An 18,169-nucleotide genomic window follows, 5' to 3' on the forward strand; every position below is an offset into this window, starting at 1 on the left:
ATGGAAGTTACATCCTCAGGTGTTTACAAAAATAATCCAAGCGTGGGGAAGGCCAGACATAGATCTTTTTGCCTCCCACAGGAACCATCAATTGAAAAAGTTTTGTTCAAGGACTTGTCACCCAAAGGCCTGGAGAGTGGACGCCCTTTCATTCAGTTGGACAGCATGGACAGTTTACGCATTCCCACCTCTGCCTCTCCTGCCCAAGGTGCTTCTGAAAGCAAGAACAGACAAACCGAGGATGATACTGATAGCTACAGATTGGCCAAGGCAACACTGGTATCCACTCCTGAGGAGCCTAACTCATACTCCTCCCTGGTCCCTGCCTCTAATGCCTCTTCTGCTGACTCAGCACAACTACAAAACTCTTCACAGTCAGCTGAAAACACTCAACCTCGCTGCATGGAAAATTCCTTAACACTACAACAGACCCTACTCTCCAAGGAGGTGCAGGGTGTCATTTTGGAGGCCAGAAGACCATCTACTAGAAAAGCTTATTCCGCAAAATGGAAGCGGTTTTGCTCTTGGAATGAGAAAAGAGGCCAGGACCCTAGAAAACTGAACTTCTCAGGTATTACAGTATCTTGCTGAGCTGGTGAACAGTGGACTTTCATTTTCTTCCATAAAAATACATGCCTCAGCCATTTCTGCAGAATTCAACACGGACCCCCCTTTATTTTCTCACCCACTCTTACGACAGTTCCTCAGAGGGGCTAAGAATATAAGACCTCCAAGGAAGCAACCAATACCAGCCTGGGACTTTAATTACATACTAGAAAAATTAACATTGCCTCCTTTCGAACCAGCTGCCTCAACAGATTTTCAATATTTGTCCTGGAAAACAGCCTTCCTTCTGGCCATCACTTCAGCTCGTAGGGTTTCTGAACTACAGGCCCTCATGGCGGTGCAGCCCTTCCTCATCTTCCATCAGGACAGGGTTTCACTTCGTACCAACCCATCTTTTATGCCAAAAGTGGTATCCAGGGTAGCCTTAAATCAAGCCATACACCTACCTACCTTTTATCCTAATCCTCAAAATAAAGGGGAAAGGCTGCTGCACTCTTTAGACATCCATAGGCAGCTACGTTATTATTTGGACAGAACAAAGTCCGTCAGGAAATCAGAACAACTTTTTGTGTCCTATGCTGTAGGGGCTCAAGGGAAACCAGTTACCAAACAGACCATTTCCAAGTGGATTGGCCACTGCATACGGTTTTGTTATTCCTATCATGGGAAGTCTGTTCCTACAGGTATCAGACCTCACTCCACCAGGGCCACAGCCACCTCTACAGCCTTCCTCAGAGGTGTTCCTACCAAAGATATTTTGGAGGAAGCCACTTGGAGTTCTGTACATACCTTCACAAAACACTACCACCTGCCCTTATATTCCAGAACAAGAGCAGGCTTTGCCACTGCTGTTTTGCAGGGCATTCTGGCTCAACCCAGTTCCTCCTAGTACCTACCACCCTATGCATAGCTTTGGGGCTCTACCCATCTGTGATTACTGCAGCTGTATGCACGATGAACATAGTACAGTTTTGTACCTACCATAAATGTAGATGTTCGAGTGCTAATACAGCTGCAGTACAGGTTTCCCTCCCTCCTTCCCCACTTGGTAAAGGCAATGGGGCCTAACAACCTCTTCATACTACCTGACTGGGTTATCCTGCTATGTTTTATTTGCTTGCTTACACTGCTTTTGGATTACATTGCATTGCTTGTATATGTAGATAAGCATTATTTATGTATTGCCTTCCTTTTGGGGGCACCTGACATCTGGGGCAAGAAAGACTGAAGAACATGGCGTCGGCTGTGTCTTATATACTCTGGTCTCACTGACGTCAGAAGAGTAAGCGACGACAACCGACGCCGGACCAAGACTTTGGAATTCGGCCGACCGAGGGACCGCCTGACGGCTGAAAACCCATCTGTGATTACTGCAGCTGTATTAGCACTCTAACATCTACATTTATGGTAGGTACAAAACTGTACTTTTTGCAGGGCCTTATATCCGGTCCTAATGCTGTATAAATCCATCCTCCCAACCATAGCTTTGGGAATATACCCAAATGTACCGACTGCAACAGTGAAACACGAAGAACATAGTCCAGTTGTGTACACTTACCATAAATGTAGATGTTCGAGTGTATTCACTGTTGCCGTCCTGGTTACCCTACCTCCAGCCCCCTGTTTTTTTCTCTTACTATGCCTCTCCTTTCTTTTACTACACTTAAAAGCCTTTTTGGTGTATTTGCTTTTGTTTGGAGGTATATTATGTTTTAAATTATTTATATATTCTGCTCCCCATTTGGGGGGCACCTGACATCTGGGGCAAGAAAAACTGATGTAATGGCGTCGGCTGCATGTTTTATACTCCTGACGGCCTGACATCATGGAAGAAGGAATAGCATCCGACGCAGGACCCAAGACTTTGTTAATCAGGCCGACTGAGGGCAACCTGCCAGCAGATTACCCAAATGTAATGACTGCAACAGTGAATACACTCGAACATCTACATTCATGGTAAGTGTACACAACTGTACTTTCTCCAGAAGCTGCAATATTTTATCAGTCAAGGATGGCCAGCATGACAAACTAGTTTACCACTTGACATACAGAAGTATTTTCCTTACAGAGATGAGCTCATGGTGGAAGATGAAATCACCATGAAAGGTCCCAAAGTGGTAATTCTTGCAGCATTACAACAGGAATATATCAAAATTTTGCATTGTGGTCACCCGGGTACTGATTCAAATAAAAGGGCAAGAGGCATAGTATTTTGGCCTTCTATGTCAAAAGATATAGAGAGGGAAACTCTAGCATGTTGGTTTGCAATAGTACTAAATCACACCAACAAAAAGAACAACTTTAGGTAAACCAGATTCCTGAATTACCATGGTTGACAGTTGCTACTGATATTTTTGCATGGAACGGTCAGCATTACTTAGTGTTAGTAGACTCTTACTCATATTGGTTTGAAATTTACCTTCCTAACTTATCATCTAGCACTGTCATTACGAAATTGGAGACATTTTTTCTGTCCATGGTAGTCCGCACAAAGTAATTTCTGACAGTGGTGCAGTTCAAGAAATTTGCTGAGTCTTGGAACTTTGTCCATGTTACTAGTAGTCCTGAGTATCCACAGTCCAATGGATTAGCTGAGCATGCAGTTCAAAGTGCAAAACATTTGTTGGAGAAATCCAAGAGAGATGGTACCAGCCTTTATCTTAACTTACTCGATCTCAGAAACATTCCTCGTGATAATTTGCTTGGTTCTCCTACTTAAGATATTAATGTCCAGACAGACAAGAACTTTATCGATCAGTAAACAGTTGTTAGTACCAAATGTAAATAAGAACAGAATGGTCAAAGCTCACCTTTCACGAACACATCATTCACAAAAGTTGTACTACAAATCCAGCAAACTTTTAGACCATTAAGACAGGGAGAAGTTGTGAGAATGCAAACATCTCAAGGATATGACCGAGTGGATATTGTCAAAAACCTTTGCGAAGAACCAAGATCTTGCATCATACAGTCTGATGGATTGGATTTGAGAAGGAATTGAAGACGCACATTACCAGCCTCCGAACCAGTGATGCAGCAGATTGCTTGTGCCAGAGACACTTTTTCTCAGAGCGACTCTCCACTTATTCGAATTCCAGAGGACAGTGTACTTTCTTCAAGCAATCTTGATGTAATCCCTGAAGTGCCGATTGTAAAAAGAATCTCCAGAGACTGTCCCTGTTGATAAAGACTCACAGTTTTTATGTGAACAGATCGGGTAGAATTTCCAAACCCATTTTGAGATGCACAACGACTTGGACTTGAATTCATTTGTTGTTATATGTTGATGTGATATCTAGTTTGTTAAACATATTTTGTTCTACTATTGCATGTCAAACAAATCATAGAGGGAGGATGTAAATTATTGTGTGTATTGTACCTTGTCAGCCACTGTAGCTAGATAGCAATGCATATAAGTTACTGAGCATGTGCAAGATCAGTGCCATTTTGTATAGTCAGTCAGAGTGAATGTAGGCATGAATGGAAATGCGCATTCGAGTGTGTTGGAAGTAATGAGTCAAGTCAGCTTAAATACATGTTCCAGTTCCAGCTCCTGATGTATTTAAGTACAATCAATAACTTGAACCCATCACAGTGCCTCACTGTCTCATTTGATACTTGAGACATGCGACACCAAGGAATCTTATAGACCACTTTGGTAAGTGTGAGTATATGTCAGATACTTTCTCTGTTTGAGCCCTCAATTACGTTATGCACTTGAACCATTTGCAGCACAACTTAGCAGAGAGAAGCATAGACATGATGAAAAGGTTGTTTCATGAGACATTAGAGCTAAAGTTAGTCCTGGGTGACAACAGATGTTCTTCGTGTTTCACTGTTGCAGTCATCGCATTTGGGTTATCCCTGCCAGGGTAGCCCTCAGTCAGCCCGAATACCAGAGGCTTAGTATTTCTGCGTCGGTTGCTGTCGCTCCAGGACTGACGTCAGGTAGTTATAAAATAAGGCAGCCGACACCATTACGTCAAGTCTTTCTTGCCGAGGACCCCGAAGCAGAAGCAGTTCACATGAGTGCCGGTCGGCCACTACTTGAGTTTTCATTTCTGAATTGAACTTGAAGTCTTCTAAAGCTAAGTACCTCATTGAGGATCCTTTTTTTCTTGCTCTAACCGATGTCAGAAAAAGTTAACAATTGTATCGCCTGTGGAAAGCAAATACCACACCGAGACTTTCATTCTTACTGCATCACTTGCTTAGGCCCAGACCACGATGTCTCCTGGTGTCACTTTTATGCTTTGTTCTATGCCAGAACTATACGTTGTTGGGCCCTTATTGTAGCTAGATATTTTCGCTCTGTCCTCAAATTCCAATATGGCTTCAGTAAGCCATCCAACAGCAGATCTTCTGAAAAAACGTAAGGATAAAGACAGAGACAGACCGCACAGGTCCAAAACTAGCGATGACACTCCCGTTAAGCTAGTCGTCAGTTCTCCGGTCCTCAATGAGGCGCTTTCACAGCCCCTGATGCCTGCTTCTGTGGATTCGCAGGCCGCTACTGAGACCCTTTCGGAGTCCAGTTATGCCCTGAGACTCTTCATCAACTAAGGATCCCACGGATGTCTCTACCTTTGATAGATCTGGAGCCGCTGAGCAGGCACCAGCTTCCGAGGAAGTACTTCACATTACCAATCCAATGACTTCTTTCGCGTCTACCATTCTTTCGAAAACTACTGAGTTTCTAAGGCCCAAGGTACGAACCACCCCCAAGAAACCGACGACCCAATCTCAGGCACCTGCTTCCTTGCCTCAGTCTCGTATGCTTAAAATGGCGGAAGACCAGTTACCCCTTCCAAAAGAAAAAGAGATTTGTCCCCAGTAGTTTTATCTGAACAGGAGTTCGACTCATGCATCTGAATATGAAGACATGCAACCCCTCTCTGCTTATGAGGATTTTGATGCAGAGGAATCCATTTCTTCAGCTTTTCCACCCGAGGACTTTTCTTTTGGGGAAACCCTACATACTTTAAGGGAGCATTTCCAATGGGAATGTCAGGACTACCCTCAGTCTAAAAAGAGACTTGGGGAATTCCTAGGTCTTCCACAACACAGACCTCTGGCCATTCCTCCTGTCCTGGATGTTGTGGATGATGTTTTTATGGAATCCAGTTTGACTCCTGACACCCTCCTTCCTGCTCCCAGGAAACCAGACAGGTACTGTAGAGTCCTGACTCTCACAAATTTCTTTTCAAAAATCCTACTGCTGACCCTGAGATTATCTCTCAAGGACCTAAAGGAATTAAAGCAACTTCTACTAAGATTCCCACCTCAGACAGGGATTCCCGAGGATTAGACAGATTGGGCAAAAACGTATATATCTCTGCTACTCTTGATATTAGAGCACTAAATTGTCAGTTCCATATTCTGAAATATCAGCAACATACCATGGAACTCTTCAAACAAAACATTTCATCTTTTCCAGCTTGTGCAGAAAATAGAGTTACAAGAGTTAATGCATTCTGCAAGTCAAGTAACGAAGCATACCTTACAATGTGGTTTTGACACCCTAGAATCATCTTGCATGGCAGGGGTCACTGGTTCTGTCCTTAGAAGGCATGCTTGGCTTAAGGAACAGCCCTTGTCAGACCATGCTAAATCCAAATTATTGGACGCACCCTTGCACAAAGACAACTTATTTAGCACCAAGGCAGATGAGGTCATAAAAAAGATGGAAGAAAAAGCTAAATCTATGCAGACAGTTAAGGACTTCTTGCAGGTCAGCCACCCAGGTTCAGTAGGCATTGCCCGTCCAATCACTGGTCCTTTCCTGCCTCCTCCAGGTCAGCTCAGCCCAGACCCCGGGGAAGCAGACCCCCCCCCCAGATAACAGCTCCAAGGAATGCAGAGATCTAAGCAATGGAGTGCCTCCTCTTCAAAACCAGGGAGTGCTAGTTAGTTGCCACAGCCCCAGGCAGCTTGCTGGAAGGTGTGGCATAGAGGAGATCTGCTTGATCTGGTGGTTTTCTATGTGAGAGATACACACTTAAAATATCCAAGATGCACATTTCATGTTTTTTCATTGGTTAAATTTTCTCTTGAGTGGGGATTAAATACACAGTGAATTTCTAGACCTTTGTCTTTTTCCCCACCCACCCTCCACTTTGTTGATTTGCTTTTTAAGCCTGGTGATTTTAAGCTGCCCACTCCTACTGTAAATTGAGCTTAATAAGCTCCTCCCTTTCTCCACTGCTGTTGATATCTTGAATTATTTATTTGCCTTTCCTTGTGCTTAAATTGAAAAAGTGCATTTTGCCTCTCATTGTCTGTTCTAGTGATTTACTTGTTCTGAATTCATTATCCAGCTAGCTGTTGGATAAAGAAGTGTATTTTTACACTGTAGCAAGCACTTGTTTTTACATCAGTAGGTCAGTGAATTCTGGTCTGTTTAGGTTGGGGAAACACTTGAGATTTGTGCATGTAGTTTTATTGGCTGGAGGGCTTACTAATCAACCGTTATAAATTATGTACAAGTGAGTGGCTTTTGGCTCATTTACACAAAGCAAAGTACTTTTATTGAATAATTGCACTTGTATAAGCTGTTTAAGTACACTGCTCTATCCAGAGGTTTAAAGGAAAACTCTACCTTATGACTCAGAAATATGTTTTTTTATTGTATCTTTGTTTTCCAAGCTATTTTAATGCTTCAAGATCACTTTGTGTTTCTCTTACAATTTTAATGTGTTTTCCACAAAATGGTGGCTGGTGGGACCTGCAGTGGTAACATGGTCTTTCTTTCTTTTCTTCTTCCCATAATACTTTTCAATTCCTCTTTATATGAGTCTTGCTAGACATAAGAAAGTGTTGTTTTCTCATGCCATTAAGATAGAAGGGCAGGAGTGTGAAGCACCATCATGTAACACACCTTCTGTAACAGAGCTGCTTCTATGTTTCCTTGAGTGAGCCTTGTTTGTGTCTGTCAGAACTTGTTCTATGCTTCTGTGCAACTGTTAGCTGCTTCCAGTAAAAGAAAGTAAGTAAATAGCAGGCTTTTGTAAAGGGTTTCTATTTTAGTTCTAAAAGAACTGACAGACCGTCTCCCACACACTCATCCTGAGGTGTGAAAACTCTCACTGCAGTAAATGATCCTTGCTGTATCATGCACAAGGGGACAAGTAATAATGGAAAGGACTCCAAAGTGAGGCTGTCTTTTTCTTCTCAGTGCCATCAGTGGGACATTTTTCTCTCTCTATCTCTCATGAATGATGTAGAATTAAAATATTGTTTACTACCACCTTAATTATTTCTGCTATGTTCACTACCCTTTTTTCTATTTTGTATTTATACTTTGCTAACCAGGAAAGTAAACTGGTCCCAGGACCCTTTTCAACCACGACCCGGGTTACATTGGCATAAATAGTAATAAGTAATAAATGCACTTGGCTATACAAAGAAAAAAATACTGTTATAAAGACATTTGACAAAGATTGCATGTACAACACATAGCCAAGGTGTGACAGTGAATAAGTAAAACATTAAACAGCATTTACTAGAATGTATACATTAATCATGCTTGACTCTACCATGTTAACTGTATTATAAATAAATTGCACGCACTCATATTGCACAACTCAGAGCGCTGTAAGATGTTACTGTTCTCTAAATAACCAAGAATCAGTAAGTGAATGTTTTATGGCCTCACAAAAGAAAAGGGTGGGGAGATAATTATATTTGTAAAACTTTAGTTGACCTATGATAGGAAGAAAGCATACTAAATTTATAAATTTTGAGATGAAACAACCATTACAGTGGAGCCTAATAACTAATATGGCGAAAAAGATTTGGGACATGTAGAAAGTAGGAAAAAAAGAGGTTGATTAGGATGATGACAGTTACATAATACACACATGCTTGCACACGCCCCATCTGTGTGTATATATTTGTGTGCATCTGTATATACCTGTGTTATGTACACATACATGCACATTTATATATCGGTACATTTTTGACTACTTACAAAAAAATCTATTGCATATTTCTGTCCAGATGTATTCACACTGTACTGCATCCCACATATACTATTATACATGCTGTATGCACGTATACATGTGTGTGTGTGTGTGTGTGTGTGTATATATATATATATATATATATATATATATATATATATATATATACACACACACACACACACACACACACACACATATGTAAATGTATGGTTTACTATCCCATTGTCGATCGCACTATGTGCGATCAACCAATGTGCAAAACTCAGGTAGCAGAACCGGAATTGCGATTATTGCATTGTCGAACCTTACAATAGCCAACATTTGCTATAGCAAGGTTAGACAATGTAGTGCAGATTGCACTGTAGTGGGGATCGGGAAATGTACCCTTTCCTCAGTGTATTGCGATCTCGGAGTTTGTATATATAAGTAGGGGGGGTGCAGGGGGCTTGCCCCCCTGCAAAAACTGTTGTAGAATGTTGAGCAGATTTGAAGACGTACTATTCGGTCTTTCCTGCTTGAACTATGGCTGTTCGAAAATGTCGATCGATGTCCACAAAAAGCACCATTCAACAATTTTATTCGGTCATCTGTGTTCCGTACAAATGCGTCGGCCATATCATCTTCTGACTAGTTTACACTCAGACATGTGATAGTAAACCTAAATGTATATGTATATCTTTGTGCGTCTGTGTTTATACACACATATACAGTTACACAATTTCGATTTTGATTTGTTTTTATTAAAAGGACATGAAGTACACACACAAAGGCATGTAATCTATTTCTCCATTATGTGCACACTATTTTTGTACATACATGTAAGATATGTGCTACACACATATACAGTGTGTATATGTATATTGAAATGTAGTGATACACACCCGCATACACACATACGACAGACATGCATTTAAACACAGTTATAGTATGTCTGATTTCCTTTTCTTAATGTTTTTAATGCAAGGGCACATAGCAAAGGTATGTTAAAGTAAATTTAGCTGTATTTTATGATTGCCATCAGTGGTCACATTTCGTTTTTGAACTGGAAATGCTTATGCACTGTACCACTGTAAGGACTTGACTCACTCAGTGGCAGTCTGTTACCATGGGTCTGTGTACCAGATATGCATCACCCTCTGAAAGAATGTCACAAAAAAGCATAAAAGTCCTTTTTTTAAACCATAACAGTGCACCTAGTTAATGAGGTTGCCACCTGTCTCTCTCTCTCTCTCTCTGCAATTTGTGCGTGTGTGTGTGTGTGTTGCCACCTGTCTCTCTCTCTCTCTCTCTCTCTGCAATTTGTGCGTGTGTGTGTGTGTGTGGGGGCTTAAAATGGTGAATGCGTTGTTACTTTACAAGAAAAAATATTTTCTGGCTTTTCTTTAAATGTCACAGAAATCTTTGACACTATATTCAAGTTAGTTTAACATATAAACTAATATGAATAACCTTAGCATTTCAGAACTGTGATGCTGCTTATGTAAATTTGTCCTATTGCCTTTAAACCGCTGACTGATTTATTTGCTTTATTTTGCTATGAAAGGGGAATGTTAAGATGTCCTGTTCATATGCTGCAGTATCCATAACATGAGGGAGTCTGCCTCCAGTTGACTTGTACGTCTGGCTATTATACCAAAGTTAAAATGCTACTGTGAAGGTACGTGTGACGGCCCACATAAAACAGTGCATGTCGGTCATAAATGGACGTCGGGTATAAAATGGACGTCAGCACGCACCTACCTCAGAACTTTTCTGCCACCTGTTTGACTGCCAGCTCAGGTCGTCGCTCGCTTTGGAAAGTCGCCTTTGTGCTTCACAAGTGTTTCAGATAAGTACCCCATAGGGGTTTTTTGTTCTCTAATTTGCTACTGTGTTTCTTGTGATTTAATGTCAGCTAGGAAGGGCAAATGTCAGTGTGGAATGCAGATTCCACATATAGATGCCCACGAGCTCTGTTTGTTCCGTTTAGGGTCAGAACACAATCATACAGCTTGTGATTTTTGTAAGGTCTTCATCCCTAAAACCCTTAGGCTGTACTTGGAAAATCAACTACTTAAGTGCCTTGTGTGGAGTATGGACCCGGCATTGGGACCTTCGGAAGAGCCGCAACCCAAGAAGGTCAGGAAGCCTCAACATGACCCTGTGGCTGCTCCTTTTGTTCTAGGTGTTCATCCCGAGGCCAGTGAAGACCCGGAGGCCGCATTGAAAACTACAGAATCTCTTCTGATGGATACCTTGAGGGTAGGCATCAAGGAGTCTTTTAGCACGTCCCAGAAGGACTCGGGCATCTGAACTGGCTGCCGAGGGTGGACCATGGCTTATTATTTCCGAAGACCCACATGGGGTTACTCAGATAGTGGTTCAAGAAGATGTTCTCTCAGATGTCATTCAACGTCTGGCCCTCCTGCTTTTCATTGTATGTCGAAAGCCCCTAAGAAGAAAACACAAGCAGTGCTCTCCCTCCAACCAACCCCCTGATTGGCAGGCCTTTAAATTAGGCCTTTTCAATGATTTTATGTCCTTGTGCTAGCTCCTGTCCAGGTCATACCCCCCCTCCACTCCTCAGAAAGGCCTGTGGAAGAAGTTTCCTCTGAGGAGGAAGACTTCTCTGGGGATGAGTCATTAACTTATTCTTCATAGATTGTTTCTCCTCTGGAGTATGCTTCCCTAGAGGGGGAGCCTAATGGCACAGATTCTCCTGGAGAGTACATTACATTTGGGGAGACCATTGTGCAGATAAAGGATTGTTTCAACAGGGACTGCTTTATCTAAGACCCAGAAGAGGTATTATGACCTCTTGCAAATGGAGTCCACTAACCCCTCTGCTATTCCCCCTGTCCTGCCTGCTTTTTTTGGATGTCTGTACTGCTGCTTCCAAGTCACCAGACTCCCAACCTCAAGCACTTAAACACCCTCATAGATTCTACAAAGTGCCTGAGGATGCCAAGTTCCTCTTTAAGGCTCCATCGGCTGACCCCTCTACAATTTCTGTAGCTGCAGATAAAACTTCCAAGTTGTTACCCTCCACTTTTTTGCTCCCTCTGATAAGGAGAGTACAGTTATGGAGAGATTGGGTAAAAATGTTTATACGTCTGCGCCTCTGGCTTTCAGAGCCATGAATTACGAAACACATAAGGCTAAATATTCCCTCACTCTTCTGGCAGATGCTATGAAACTCATTTCAGAACTACCAGATACCCCTAACAAGACCAAAATATCTGACATTCTTAAATCCTGCAGGCAGGTAACTAGACACTCCATAAAATGTAGTTGCGATGCTGTGGAGGCCTCTGCCAGTGCAGCAGCTTCAGGTTTGTCTTAAGGAGGTATTCATGGCTTAGGTGGCAGCCTTTGCCAGATGATATTAAAGCCACGCTTATGGATACACTTTTAGACAACAAGGTCTTATTTGTCTCTTTAAAGCCCTTTAGGAAAAAGGGAAGGAGCTACAAGATTTTAGGCACATTTTTGCTTCTCCTGTTTTTTGCTCCCAGAGCAATTATCCAGTTAGGACAACCTTTGTAAGAAAGGCTTGTAAGTTATAACACCCCAGAGGTAAAAAGGATACCAGGAAACAAGCCCCCGCTAGATTTTCCCCTTCCAGACATTCTCAAAAGCAGTCCTTTCAGGCAAAATCTGGTAGCCTGTGACTACTAGGCCCTAAACCCCTCTACTCCTCTCTCTCTTTGCCTATCCCTGTTCCTCTCAGCGTGGGAACAGACAATCCAGGACTCTTGGATCCTTACCATTATCGAACGAGGCTATTTCATGGTTTGGGAATCCAGGCCAACCTTCAGAGGTATCCCACAACCCCCTCAGGACCAAATGGCTTTCCTTCCCCCAGTACTGCATTCCATGCTATCCCAGGGTACCATCCAAGAAGTGCCTTCAAATCAGAAGGGAAAAGGGCTGTACTCCAGGATGTTTCTAGTCCCCAGAAAAGAAGGAGGCCTATCTTAGATTTATCTCATCTAAACACTTTTCTGAGGGTCCCTACCTTTTGCATGCTAACTCTTCCTGCACTCCTTCCCCTGATTCTCCCTGAAGCATACATAATGTCATTGGACATAAAAGATGCCTATCTGCACATTCCCATCCATGTACGTTTCAGGAAATTCCTACTGTTCTCTGTGGATTCTTCTCACTTTCAGTTCTGTGCTTTGCCATTTGGTCTTTCTGTGGCCTCCAGAGTATTCACAAAATGTTTGGCCCCAGTCAGCCTTGTGTAGAATGCAGGGTCTTCAAATATTTCCTTACCTGGACGATGACCTCATTCAGGCTTCATCCGCAAAGTTGGTGCAGGAACACTTGTACTACACTGTGTCCCTTCTGAGGGGTCTGCGGTTTACCATAAACCTTCAGAAATCTACTCTGATCCCCTCCCAGGATCATGTCTTCCTGGCTGCAGAATTCGCACGGTCCAAATATTGCCTATATGCAGAAAAAATCCTCTCTCTCACCCTTTACTTTCAGGAACTATTTCCACTACAGTCTCTGACTGCCAGAGAGTTTCTTTGACTCCTGGTATTCATGACTTTTACTGTCCCCATGGTACCCTTAGCAAGGCTACGCATGAGGAAATTTCAGTGGTTCCTAAGGACAGTCTGGAAACAACACCTTCACCCTCTGGAGTTTGTGGTTCCACTTTTGCCCTGCTTAACAAAAGAGCTAAAGTGGTGGATTTCACAGATTACAAAAAATCCAGACCACCTTCTCCACCCCCCCCCCACACACACACACACACACCCAAGATCTGTACATAGATGCATCAGACACGGGCTGTGGGGTGCAACTTTAGGGAATTGGAAGGTGAGAGATGTCTGGACCCCCCTCAGTTAAGAGAGCATATCAACGAAATGAGGGGTTTGATCTTTGATCTACAAATTTTCAAGTCCAGAATCCTATCAGGAGTGCTGAGATTGTTCACAGACAACACCACAGTCCTCTGGTACATCAACAAGCAGGTAGGGACAAAGTTCTACATCCTTTGTAGATTGGTTCTGTATGCATCCGAAATTACGCAACAGAGCCCCGTTTCTCTACAAGTTATTTACATCTCATCAGTTCAGAATGTGATGGCAGAGTCATTAAGCAAGTCCATGACTCATTCCCACAAATGCATGTTAAACAGGGATGAGTTCCTGGACCTGGTCCATCAATGGGATACTCCACAGGTAGATCTGTTTGCCTCCCCCATGAACAGACACCTTCCCAAATATTGTACCAAGATTCACTCCCCTGGGACATGGAAGGGTGGACACTATTTCCTTTCCTTGGAAGGGGATGTTTGTGTATGCATTCCCCCCCTTCCCTCTTATTCAGAAAGTTCTGCTGAAAATTCAGAAAGAACAACAAAACTTGCTGGTGACCCCCTTTTGGCCAAGACAGCACTGCTTCCCCCTTATTCATCACTTCGCTAAGGACAGTCACCACAGGTTACCCCCCAGGATGGACCCTACTCGCACAGGACAAGGGAATTCTAATACACCCTCGTATGTCCACCCTAAACCTAATTCTTTGAGTGATAGGGCTTTGATTCTTTTTTGACACCTTTACACCAAGGACGTGCTACAGGTTCTGCAGGAGACCAGAAATCCCTGTACCAGAAAATCCTATCTATCCAAATGGAAGAGGTCTTCTGTCTGGTGTCTAAAAAAACAATTTACAACCACTGCCTGCGGAGCCTCAAGTGGTCCTGTCTTACCTGTGTGAATTGATGAAAAGTGGCTTATCATATTCTTCCATTAAGGCACATTTATCTGCCATCTCAGCATGTTTACCTTTGACTCCCCCCTTGGCGTCCAGGTTGGAAGTCAAGTTATTCCTGAAAGGAGTTCTGCACATCAGACCACCCAGGAAACCAATTCCTTCCCCATGGCATCTCAACTTTGTGTTGTAAAAGCTTACCTTAGCTCCTTTTGAGCCAGCTAAGGCCTCTTCTGTATAACATTGCATGTGGAAAACTGTTCTCCTGGTGGCTATTACCTCAGTCAGCAGGGTTGCTGAACTGCAAGCCCTCGTGGCATCATCTCCCTGCACAGTTTTCCATCGCGACAGAGTATCCCTACGTACCAACCCATCTTTCTTGCCCAAGGTAGTGAATGAGCTATCACTAAATCAAGCCATCAATCTCCCTACCTTCTTCCCATCTCCACAATCCTCTAGTGAAAGGCTCCTTCACACTTTGGATGTGCACAGACAGCTCAGATACTACTTGGCAAAGACCAAGTCCATCTGTAAGTCTGATAGGCTTTTTATTTCCTATCACGCAAAAGCTCTGGGACATCCTGTTTCCAAGTAAACTATTTCCTCCTGGATTTCTAAAGCCATTACCTTCTGTTACACCGCATATGAGAAGGATCTTCCTTTTCCAGTTAAGGCATACTCCACTAGATCTGTGTCTTCTTCTGGGGCCTTTGGATACAGCTTCCATTTTGGAGGCAGCTGCATGATCATCTGTTCGCACTTTCACCAAACACTTGTTTGTGTCTTTCGGCTTTTCCCGGTTAGGGGTCGCCACAGCGGAACTCCGGTCCGCTAATGATTGGCAGTTGATTTTTACGTACCGGCTTGCCAGGCCTGACGCACAACCTTCAACGAAGGTACGTCCATTCACGCATGTCTCCACGCAGAAGACGCTCTAGCTGAGAATCGAACTGGACAGCGTCTTACTGTGAGGAGACACCGCTACTGCAGCACCACCACCGCGGGTTTCCACCACTGTCACCAAACACTACAAATCAGATATCTTCTGGTCCAGAACAGGATTTGCCAGGGCTGTTCTGCATGGATTTGTGGAAAACGTCTCTGCTCCTCCTCCCAGTCCCTCTTATGCATGGGCTTTGTCATTCTCCCTCATGTTATGCGTACTGCAGCATATGAATAGAAGGACATAGAATAGTTGTCAAATTCCTTCCACTAACTTATTTGGCACTAAGGCAGGAGAGGTATTAAAAAAAGATGGAAGAAAAAGCAAAATCTATGCAAACAGTTAAGGATTTCTTGCAGGTCCAGCCCCCTAGGTTCAGCAGGCATTGTCCCTCCAAACACTGGTCCTTTCCTGCTCCCAGTAAACCGGCCCAGCCTAGGCCCCGTGGAAACAGATCCCCCCCCCCCCCCGACAGCAGCCGCAGGGAATGCTGAGTTCTAAGCAGTGGACCACCTCCACTTCAAAACCAGGGAAAGGTTTTTCGTGTTTCACTGTTGCAGTCATTACATTTGGGTTATCTGCCTGCAGGTAGCCCTCAGCCGGCCTGAATACCAGAGACTTGGATTCCTGCGTTGGATGCTGTCTCCTCTTCCATGACGTCAGGTCGTCAGGGGTATAAAACATGCAGCCGACGCCATTACATCAGTCTTTCTTGCCGCGTGGTGCCCGAAGCAGAAGCAGTTCGCAAGTGCCGGTCGTCCGACTCCTGAAATTTTCGTTTTCGAGTTTCAGAACGGAAGTCTTCAAAAAAGCTAAGTACCGGGATCCTTTTTCTTGCTCTCTAACCAATGTCAGTAAAAGTTAACAATTGTCTTACCTGTGGAAAACAAATTCCTCATAAAGATTTTCATTCGTACTGAATTCCTTGCTTGGACCCAGACCACGACGTCCCTCGCTATCGGTTTTGTGTTTTATTCAACCCCGAACTATTAGTCGTCGGTCCGTTTTTGTAGCAAATTATTTTGGTACTTGGATTAACTATCCAGAAATGTCATCGGTAAGCCCTCCGACTACCGATATTCTGAAAAAACATAAAGATAAAGACAGAGACAGACCGCATAGGTCCAAAACTGCCGACGATGCTTCCGCTAAGCTAGTCACCAGTTCGCCGGTACTCAGTGAGGTTCTTTCGGAGCCCCTGATATCCGCTACTTCAGATTCGCAGGCCTCTTCTGAGACCCATTCGGAGTCTGGTATGCTGCGAGATGCTTCTTCGACTATGGAACCTACGGATGTCTCTACCTTTGATGGATCCGGAGCCGCTGTGCAGGCACTGCCTTCTGAGAGGTGTGTTCAGGCCTATAGACTTGCATTTCAAACCAACGCCATCTTCTTCTTCAAGGCCTAAAACTCAACCCACGCCTAGAAAACCAACGTCCAAACTGCATGGTCAGGCCCATATGCCTAAAAAACAAATAAGAATGTCTGAAGACCTTATTACTTTAATTAGGGGAAGCCAGCCTTCCCCCTCTAAGAGATCTAGAACTGATTTTCCTTCTGATTCTTCTGATCAGGATTCTGAAATTTCTGTTTCTTCTGATTACCAGGATTTGCCCCTATCTACCTCTGAGGATTCTAATGCAGAGGACTCCATTCCCTCTGCTTCCCCTCCAGAAGATTTTTCTTTTGGTGAAACCTTGCACACTGTTAGGAAGCATTTCCTCTGGGAAAGCCAAGATTACTCTGACTCCAAAAAGAGACTTGGGGAATTCTTACTCCTCCCTCAACACAGGCCTTTAGCTATCCCTCCTGTCCTGGACATAGTAGATGATGCCTTGAAATCCAGCCTGGCCCCAGACACTTTACCTCCAGTTCCCAGAAAACCTGACCGGTATTACAGAGTACCTGACTCCTACAAGTTCCTTTTCAAGAATCCTACTGCGGACCCAGAGACCATTTCTCAAGGACCTAAAGGCATTAAGGCTACTACTGCCAAAAACCGTACCCCCTCTGATAGAGATTCCAGGGCCTTGGACAGATGGGGTAAGAAGGTATACACTTTTGCTACTTTGGCCATTAGGGCCTTAAACTGCCAGTTTCATATGTTAAAGTATCAGCAGCATATTGTGGGACTACTTAAACAGAAAATTATGCTGATTCCTGACTGTGCTGAACATAAAGAATTACAGGATTTAATGCATTCTGCTGAACAAGTTGGTAAACATGCTTTGCAATGTGGTTTTGACTCTTTAGAAGCATCTTGCAAGGCTGCTGTCACTGGGTCTATACTTAGAAGGCATGCTTGGCTTAAGGAGCAAAACTTGCCAGATCATGTTAAAGCTAAATTACTGGATGCTCCCTTAAACCAAGACTGCCTGTTTAGCAACAAAGCAGAAGTCGTCCTTAAAAAATGGAGGAAAAAGCTAAATCTATGCAAACTGTTAAAGATATCCTGCAAGTACAGCTTCCCAGATTTAGTAGGCAATGGCCTTCTAAGAATTGGTCCTTTCCAGTCTCTTCCAGGCCTTCTTAGTCCAAACCCAGGAGCAGCAGACCACCTAGACTACAGTCTCAAATCACACACAGACCTAAGCAGTAGGGGGCTCCCACTTCCAAAGCTGGAAGTAGTAAGACACCCCCTGTGGAAAAATGTCACAATGACTTAACCTTAAACCTTCCAAGCCCTGCTCAACTGCCTGCTCCCTTAGGGGGAAAGATTGCCCTGCATGCAAAAAACTGGGAACTCATTACCCAGGAAAATGGGTTTTAAATATAATCTTCCAAGGATATAGATTCCACTTCCATAACTTACCAACCCCAAACGGTTGGCCAGACCTACCTCCAAATCAGTGGGCAGAGGCTCAACAGCAGGTTCTCTCTCTTCTAAGTATCAGGGCTATTCAGCCTGTCCCAGCAGAAGAAAGGGGACAAGGTTTTTACTCAAGACTCTTTATGGTACCCAGAAAAGACCGCTCCTGGCATCCTATCC

General features: G+C 43.5%; 1 protein-coding gene across 1 annotated transcript in view; it reads left to right on the forward strand.

Moving 5' to 3' along the window:
• The window catches only part of LOC122789622 (serine/threonine-protein phosphatase 2A 56 kDa regulatory subunit delta isoform-like), a 1,584,804-nt gene that overhangs the window by 1,341,429 nt on the left and 225,206 nt on the right, over positions 1 to 18,169 (forward strand). The gene's annotated exons all lie outside the window — the stretch shown is intronic.

The sequence above is a fragment of the Protopterus annectens genome, chromosome 1.part0 (assembly GCF_019279795.1).
Source record: "Protopterus annectens isolate FY-2018-M chromosome 1.part0, PAN1.0, whole genome shotgun sequence".
Taxonomy (NCBI): Eukaryota; Metazoa; Chordata; order Ceratodontiformes; family Protopteridae; genus Protopterus; species Protopterus annectens.